Source organism: Loxodonta africana, chromosome 1, assembly GCF_030014295.1.
Source record: "Loxodonta africana isolate mLoxAfr1 chromosome 1, mLoxAfr1.hap2, whole genome shotgun sequence".
NCBI lineage: Eukaryota > Metazoa > Chordata > Mammalia > Proboscidea > Elephantidae > Loxodonta > Loxodonta africana.
The window spans coordinates 88,630,024-88,638,838 of record NC_087342.1 but is presented as its reverse complement, the minus strand read 5'-3'; the positions used below and the strand labels follow the sequence as shown (position 1 = coordinate 88,638,838).

At 42.5% G+C, this 8,815-nt stretch overlaps 1 pseudogene; it reads right to left on the bottom strand.

Annotated features, from left to right (window-relative positions):
* Window positions 1-1,685: 1,685 nt before the first annotated feature.
* LOC100661801 (olfactory receptor 2H2-like) lies at window positions 1,686-4,004 on the bottom strand (annotated as a pseudogene).
* Between the last annotated feature and the right edge of the window lie 4,811 nt (window positions 4,005-8,815).

Below are 8,815 nucleotides of genomic sequence, written 5' to 3'. Positions count from 1 at the left end.
TATTCCTTTATTCTGTATTCACTTGGCCCCTTATTTGTCCCCAACTCCCTTGTATAACTATTATTTGTGCTGGGAATATGTCTCTGACCATCCAGATCTTTGTTGGACACTTTGAGGGTTATGATCAAATACATTTATGTTTGATTTTCCGTTCCATTACCCAATAGGTAACTGTGCACATGGAAACTGAATAAATTTAGAATAAGAGATGTTGGTCCTAAGGCCTATGGTAAAGCATTTATTCAACAAAGTAGGTTCTATTAAAACATTCTTGTTGACTGCTTCATTAACTTCTCCTCTGTTGCATTTTCCTAGAATCTGTCTAGAAGGGGTTTTGTTTTACACAAACTCTAGAGTTGTGGGGCAAAGGGAACTAGAGAAAGCGGTAGAGATTTCTAGGTTTTAGTGAGAGAAAGAGGACAGAAAATGGTCATTTATTCCATAAATGACTTGAAAAATGGAATTAAGGCTAACATTTCTTGTAAGACTGAGATTAAGATTGTTAAGTATAAAGGGGGTCTACATTAAGATTAGGATACAGTTAGTAATGAGACTGAGGAGACAATAAGATTAGCACAGGGATGGCAAGGATGAAGATTAGGACTTAGAGTTAATGCTGCAGCTCTGTGCTGGGGCTGCGGTAAACGATGAGTCAAAGCCATTTTGTGTCGGGACTTGAGTCAAAACTAGGATTTTTCTTTTTCTTTCTCACTTTATTAACGTGTACCCAAACAGAATTTGGTATAGCTGTAATTGTCATGGGAAAGCTGAGAAATACCATCTGGGATTAGGATCTCCTGTAAACCTTTACCCATGCCTTGGAGAGTGAGATTCATTCATTCATTCAATAATTCACTTATTCATCTATACAACTGCTCACCACTTTCCTGTGAACTTCTGGTCCTTGCCTTCTGGGAGCCTGATATGTACTGGGGGAACTAAACCAGGAACACACACAATGAGCTCGACAAAACTTCCAACAGGCTAGTGTTTCTCAATGGAACTTCAAAGGACCTAAAAACACTTATTCCAGGGAAGTAAAAACTCCTTTGGCTGGGGGAATTAAGTCAGATGTCTTTGCAAGTTGGAAGGATTTCCTCAAAATTTCTTTAGAAATTGAGACTCCTCACTTGAGCTGGGAAGGCACTATTTGTACCAAAAGGCAGGGCTAAAGAATGGACTCTGCAGTCCTCCCGAGTCCAAATTCTGGCTCTGTCATTTTCAAGGTGCTACTCAAACTCTATGTCTTAGTTTCTGCATCTGGAAAAAAAGAAAATACTACCTGCTTCATAGTGTTATTATGAGGATTAAATGAATGAATACATGTAAATCACTTTAAATGGTACCTGACATATCACTGGTGCTATATAATAACAATAATAATAATCTCTATGGGCAGAATACAGTGTTAAGACAGTGGAGAGTGGTTGGGTCAGGTGACTAGGATGTCAAATGCGATATCACATATGACCAGTGGATGGCACTAACGTCCCCATTGTTGAAGTTGTCCTGCCAGCCCAAGTATTAAGATGTTTCCCTCTCTTTCTGGGCTTCTCCTTTGCTTGCAATTCACAGGCACCCTAAAGGGAAAAAGACTAGGACTGAAGAAGTTAAGCGTTCTCCTTATGGCCCTGTTTTGGGGTCAGACCTAAGGATACCGGGATAAATGATTAAGGTATGAAAACAACAAGGTGTATTTGAGAGGTTGTCTGACTGGAAGCCACGGTGCTTGGGTTTTAGTTCTAACACTTGTGTGTTCTTGGGTGGATTTCTGAACTTACCTGGACTTCAGCTTTCTCTCTCTATAGCTGCTACTAAATGGGGTAAAATACAACTAGAGCACAAAACAGGAGACATATAAGGTGGTGGAAACGGACCTGAGGGAGAAACAAAGAAGATATGGTAGGGGTTAGAAATGGAGGTGAAGAAATAGTGATGATAGGACAAGGGAGTTAGAAATGGGAATGATAAAATTAGGGACACAATCATGGATGTGAGAAATGTTAAAAACAGAAGAGAGAACAGAGAAAATATTAAACTGGATTCAGATGCTGTTCCCAGTGGTGGTTCAGAGGTAGAATTCTTGCTTTTCATGGGGGAGACCTGGTTTGACTGCTGGTCATTGGTCCTCAAGGGCAGCCGCCACTGGTCTGTCAGCAGAGGCTTCTGTGTTGCTATGATGCTGAACAGGTTTCTGCAGAACTTCCAGACTAAGACTAGGAAGAAAGTCCTGGAGATCTAGTACTGACAAGACAGCCAGTGAAAACCCTGTGGATCACAAGAGTCTTATCCTGTTGTGTGTGGGCCTGCCGTGAATTGGGTGCTGACTTGATGGCCTCTAACAACTCCAATAACTTCCCTTTACCCCCATGCTCAATCTCTGTCTCTTATACATGCACACACATATACATGTACTCACGCACACACACATGCACTATTACTCTTTACTGAGGCATGATGGGTGTGCAGAAGGCAGTGTGGTGGAGAATGCAAGCTTACTGACAAAAGCGTGAGGAGTCTCTCAACTTTAAAGCACATTAAGCAGCTAACCGTCAGCTTCGTCTGGGGTCCGCATCCTTCCCAGCAACCTCATGAATGCCCTCTTTATCTCCTTGTTCCTCAGGGTGTATATGAGAGGGTTAAGCGAAGGAGTGCCTACTGCGTAGAAGAAAGCAAAGAACTTGCCCCTCTCTTGGGCATAGAGATTTTGGGGCTGTAGGTAGACAGCAATGGCTGAGCTATAGAAGAGGGTGACCACAATGAGATGGGAGAAGCATGTCCCAAAAGCCTTCTTCCTACCCTTTGCAGGGCTAATTCTCAGCACTGCCTGGGCAATGGCACCGTAAGAGATAGGGATGAGGGTGAGGGGCACCACCAAGATGAGGACACTGCCAACAGTCATCTGGATCTCATTGTAGGTGGTGTCCCCACAAGAGAGTCAAATTAGAGCTGGGACCTCACGCACAAAATCATCCATCTGTCGGTGGGGGCAGAAGGGCAGGTGTAGGGTGAATGGTTTCTGGACAACTGACTCCACCAGTGACCCAGGCCACAGCTGTCAGTTGCCGGCAGAGGCAGGGGTGGATGGTGGTGGCATAGTGGAGGGGCTGGCAGACAGCCACGTAGCGATCAAAGGCCATCAGTGTAAAGAGGATGCACTCAGTGGTCCCCAGGAACAGGAAGATGAGGAGCTGCAAGGAACACCCAAGGAAGCTGATGGTCTTCTTTGGGCCCCAGAGATTGAACAGCATCTGGGGACACAACTTGTGGTGAAGCAGAGATCCAAGAAGGAGAGCTTGGAGAGGAAAAAGTACATTGGAGCATGGAGCCTGGGGTCCTGCATGGAGAACAGGATGATGATGAGTGTGTTGCCCACCAGGATCAGGAGATATGAAGTCAAGACAACCACAAAGAGAATCTTTTCAAGTCCTGGGTGTTCAGAAAAGCCCAGAAGGAGAAAGCCCCCCAGGGAGGTTTGGTTGACCATAGCCTGTTCCTTCTGACCCTAGAGAAGGAGGAGAGCTGTCAACTGAGTGTGTTCCATCCTGCTTTATAAAAACTCAAAAGAATGTACCGGGAAACATGGATACCTCTGAATCCTCTCACTAACTGGTTGATGGTAAAGCAGGCCAATGCAACACTTGGATCAATTCACTGTTCCGTTTGTTCATTCAGCACACATGTATTGTCATTATGGAGAGTCCCTATGAATTGGAATTGACTCGACGGCTGTGGGTTTTGGTTTGGTTTTATGTTCTGAGAGTTGTTGTAAGTGTTCTATTATCCCTTATTTATTTGTGGGAGAAATTTTGACCCTAAATTATGCAGCTGATATTTCTCTCTTTGTTGGGATGGATTTTGTCGAACTTATATCCCGTGTGTATTTATATCCCACCTCTTTTATAATTCTTTATTTGAAAAGGAATTTATCAGAGAGACAGCATTTTATCTATGAGAGATTTTTCTCTGGGCCAAGCATTCCCCTTCAGAGAGACTTCAGCTTGGTTGTGTTGGCCTCATTAGCAACCCCTTTGCTGAACCAGATGTCCTGGTTGGGAGAATTGGCCCACATTCTCAGTCCCTGCCATGAGAAGCTTACAGGCAGGAGGGGAGAGTGGCCCCAGGCACATTTTAAGTCACCGAGGAGTTCATGAGAACATTCTCAAAAGACTCCAAAATCTGGAGGCTCAATGATACCAAGATACTGGGTGAATGAGAGAAAAGCCTGTGTAAGGTGAAGGATGAACTGGGGTGCATATACCGGGGAAAGCATTCTAGAGGAGGCAATTAGATTTTTTTTTTTCTCTGAAAGAGAAGTATTGGGGCACAGAAGGCAGCTCAGTGATCAGAAGAGGCTGCAAGGTACTCTGGCAGTTGAGGGTCAAGGACTCAGGGTTCTCTGGTCTCAGAAGACCTTAGGAAGGCCGTATGGGGGACAGTGGTGTCCACAAGTGAGAAGGTGGTGCAGCTGGCAGAAAATACCCTGGGAACTTACAGAATGGTATGAGAACCTCCCCATCACTCGGTCTCTCTCCCATCTTGTGTTTAATCTCTATCGCATCTCTCTTTTTGTCAGGAATTTCTGATTTTGTTCCTTTGTTTCTTCCTTCTCTGTCTCTCATTGTTCTTTTCCCCATTACAAGATATTAAAGATTAAAAAAAAATATTGTTACATATTCAAACAAATGTGTGAGTAAAGCAATCTTTGTAGTTTAAAGAATAATGAAATCAATACCTCATACGCCTGTCAACCAGGTTAAGGAAATGAGCAAATGTTACAAGTGGCTTAGAGAGTTCTATGTGTCTCTCCTTGATCTCATCAAATACCTTCGCCAAAAGACATAACCACCATTCTGAATGTTTCGGATGTTAATCATTCCTTTTTTGTGATATAATTTATGTACCATAAAATTAACCTTTTAAAAGTATATAATTTGGTGTTTTTTTTTTATGGTCACAAAGTTGTGCAATCAATGGTAATTCCAGACCTTTTTTTAAATCACTTCCAAAAGACACTCCACACCCATTAGCAGTTGTTGTCTCCACTGTTTTCTCTATAATATAAAATTCTTTGAATAGCACCCTACACTAGAGCCAACAGTTTCTTATTTATCCATCAGCTGTCATCCTAATCAATTTTCTGCATTTCTAACTTTCTCATTCTCTTGGCATTTCATGCTCTCTCTTTTTCTGCCTTTTTTCTTAAGCTCTTTATATACACCTTCCTTAGTGACTCTTTCCCCTTTTCTCTCTTTTGATATCTGTTTTTTACCGCTTTCTCCTGCTCTTACTCCCTCTAACATATTCATTCATTCATTTATTCATTTTTTGAGGCCTAAAGTGCTGACATTGTGCTAGGTGCTGGGGGAGGAGGGAGGGGGTTTGCTTAAAGGAGTTTCTGACAATCTGGTGATAGTTACCTGCTATTGCTCTTAGTAGCTACCATCTGTTGAGTGCATCTTTAGGTGCCAAGTATGGTGTTAAGCAGCTCCCTGAACATCTGTCTCTCACAGCAACTCTGCAAAGTAGATATTACTATCCCAAGTTTACCAAGAAATGAACAGTCTCAGAGAGGTTAAATAACTAGTGTAAGGTTACCCAGCCAATAATCGCCAGGGCCAGGATTCTAGACCCTGTTTAACTCTAACTCTGGTGCTCCACTATTGAGGACATGTGGAAACTGATATCTCATAGGCAAAGAACGAACTTTCTACTTACCCCCAATCAAATAAATATCTCCTTGGTGCTCTGCTGCCAGAGATCCCCCATGATAAAATTTGTAACTGAGGCGTAGAGTACACGATGGAGTCTTTGGTGGTTTAGTGGTAGAATTCTTGTCTTTCATGCTTGAGACCTGTGTTTGATTCCTAGTCAGCGCACCTCGTGTGCAGCCACCATCTGTCTGTCAGTGAGGGTCTGTGTGTTCCTGTGATGCTGAATAGATTTCAGTGGATCTTTGAGACTAAGACAGACTCAGAAAGGGCTGGCTACCTACATCTGAAAATCAGGCAAGGAAAACTGTACGGATCTCAAGAGTCTGATCCGCAAGTGTTCATGGGAATGATGCAGAGGTGGGCAACAGGTTTTCTCCATTGTGCATGGGGTCACCATGAGTCAGAGGCCAAAACAATGGCAGCTAACTACAACAGCCTACACTTGGGCATTAGAGGAAACCTAAAACTAAAGAGCAATGGACAGCCTTGAGTGGGTGCTAAGACCTCTGTTTATAATAAAGACTGCAAATACTATCAGGCATTTTTCCCAGCACTGCATATACAAGTGATATGCTGAAGCCTGCTGACACCTGCTGTTATGAAATTGACAGGAACTTTGTGAGCCAGTTATTAAACCAATTGGTAGCTGTTTCCCAGTGAAAACAGCCCTATCAGGAATATTTACACTATGGAATTTGAGAAACACTATAAATCAGGGTTCTGCCTCTCTTCCCAAACTTGTTAAACATTACCAGTATACCTCTGATTGTCCCTTATAACAACTCTATATATTATTATCTCCTTTTTAATCTAAAGAAATTGAAGCAGAGAGAGGTTAAATAACTTGCCCAAGGCAATTTAGCTAGTAAACGCCAGAGCTGATATTTAAACCCAAGTGGGCTGTTTGCAGAGCCCAGCACTCTCAGCGTGCCATAATTCTACCAGGCAGATGAGGCCAAGGGCAATCAAAAGTCCTTCTTTGCTATGAAGCTCTTTGCCAAAATCTTCCCCTCAGTCTGGGGAGAAGTTAGCCTCTGTTTTGGTGCTGGAGGTAAAAATACAGACCTTGAGTGGAGGTAGAGGGAGGGATCCCAGGACTCCCATACCATGGAGAGCAACAGCTCATTAATTCTGCTAAGACCCAGGGGTTCTACAGCCAACAGACAACTAATTATCCACTGTTGATGACAGACAGTGGAGGGGAATATCTGGAGGAAATATGCCAGCAATAGCCACCCCTGTGGTAAGGAAGAAGGTCACCCACTCTTTCTCTCTACCAGTAGGGAAAACAAGGGCAATGTCTCTTGTCTTCACCACCTCCAAGCAGCCAGACAGTTCTCTCAAACTTCTAATTCATCCTTTTAAGACCCTACTTTATAAAATTCTCAACTTCCCACTTTTCTGTTTCATTCTTTTCTCTGAGTTGGACTAATTCTGTGTTATAATGCAGAATTATTAAAATCTAGGGTTAGAAGCGCACTGAGGACATTTAGCCTAATCCTCCTAAAACATAACGGAATCATTTTCATGCTCTCCCCTGTTAGAGTGGGGGCATGTGTGGTCAGCTAATGAACGACATCTTGGCCTGGGTCTGGATCACAGTGGATCAACTAGGCCCACGGACCTACCCAGTAGTCAAGTCTGCTGTTCCAAATGTACAGTTGGAATGGGCACACTTGGTAGTTGGCAGAATCCCCATGTAAGTTCTTTGGCCTGTGGAGTAAAGAGTTACAGTAGTGGGAAAGGCGAAGTGAAAGTCTTGGAACTATACCACCCCCTGCAAAAATAATTATTGAAGAACAATATCATAAGCCAAGGGGAATGGCAGAGATTGATACCACTACTGAGGCATGTAGGTGTGGTTGTCCCTATTATATCCCCCATTTAAGTCTCCAGTCTGGTTACTGCAAGAACCAGATGGGTCTTGGAGCATGAGAGTGCACTACCACAAACTCAACCAAGTAGAGCCTAAATTTCAGCAGATATGCCTGATTAACATGGCTTCAAGGTCCATAATATGTGGCTATTGATCTGGCCAATGTGTTCTTTTCAAACACTATGAGGAAATAGGTCCAGAAGCAATTTTCGTTCACATGGTTTGGATACAACCATTACTTATGATCAACCTTTCCTGTGATAATATGGTCAAAAGGGACATAGGCAGTGGCATGCTGGTACTCCAGGCAAATGCAAAAATGACAAAACAGTTGCTGTTGAGTCAATTTTGACTCATGGCAACCCCATGAGTTTCAAAATAGAACTTTGATCCATAGGGCTTTCAGTGGCTGCGATCTTTTGGAAATATATCACCAGGCCTTTTGGAAATATATCACCAGGTGCCACAGGATTTTCTTCCAAGGTGGCTCTGCATGGATTTGAACTGCCAAACTTTCAGGTAGTAGCTGAGTGCTTAACTCTTTGTGCCATCTACAGACTCCCCTACAGGCAAAAAGCCCTAATTTGTTGGATTTGTTGATTTCTGTAGTATAGGTTTTCCCAGCACAGCCAATTTCAAGCTGCCAGTGTGGCATCACTGAACAAAGAGTTGGGAAACAATGCACTTCAGCACACCATTATATGGTAAAAAGAAAAAAAATGGTACATTGTATTTCTATCATACAGGCATGGTAGTGGTAATAAGCACAGGAGCTTAGACCAAAAAACACCAAACCTGTTGCCATCAAGTCAATTTCACCTCATAGTAATAATAAAATATATTACAAATCATTAAGAAATAGAGTTCTGAGTATTTATCATCTTTTAGTATAATTTATTTGCTTATAGGTTTATATAATTTAATTTTTAATAATGGCTGTGTTTAAAAACTGACTTGCAAACTTTCTGAAAATTTAGCAATCAACTCTCATGAGATGGTACAAGTCAGCACCAAAACACCACTGCACAAGGATGTTCTGCACATTCCAGAAAACATTACTTTGTTCCACTATGGCAATGACATCTTATAGATCAAACAGGATTACAAGAAGCTGTAAGTACTTTGGTGGCATTGGTAAGACAAATGCACCCCAGAGGGTGGGAGATAAACCCTGTGAAGATTCAGGAGCCCTCCAAATCATTGAAGTTTTTAGAAGCCCAGTGGT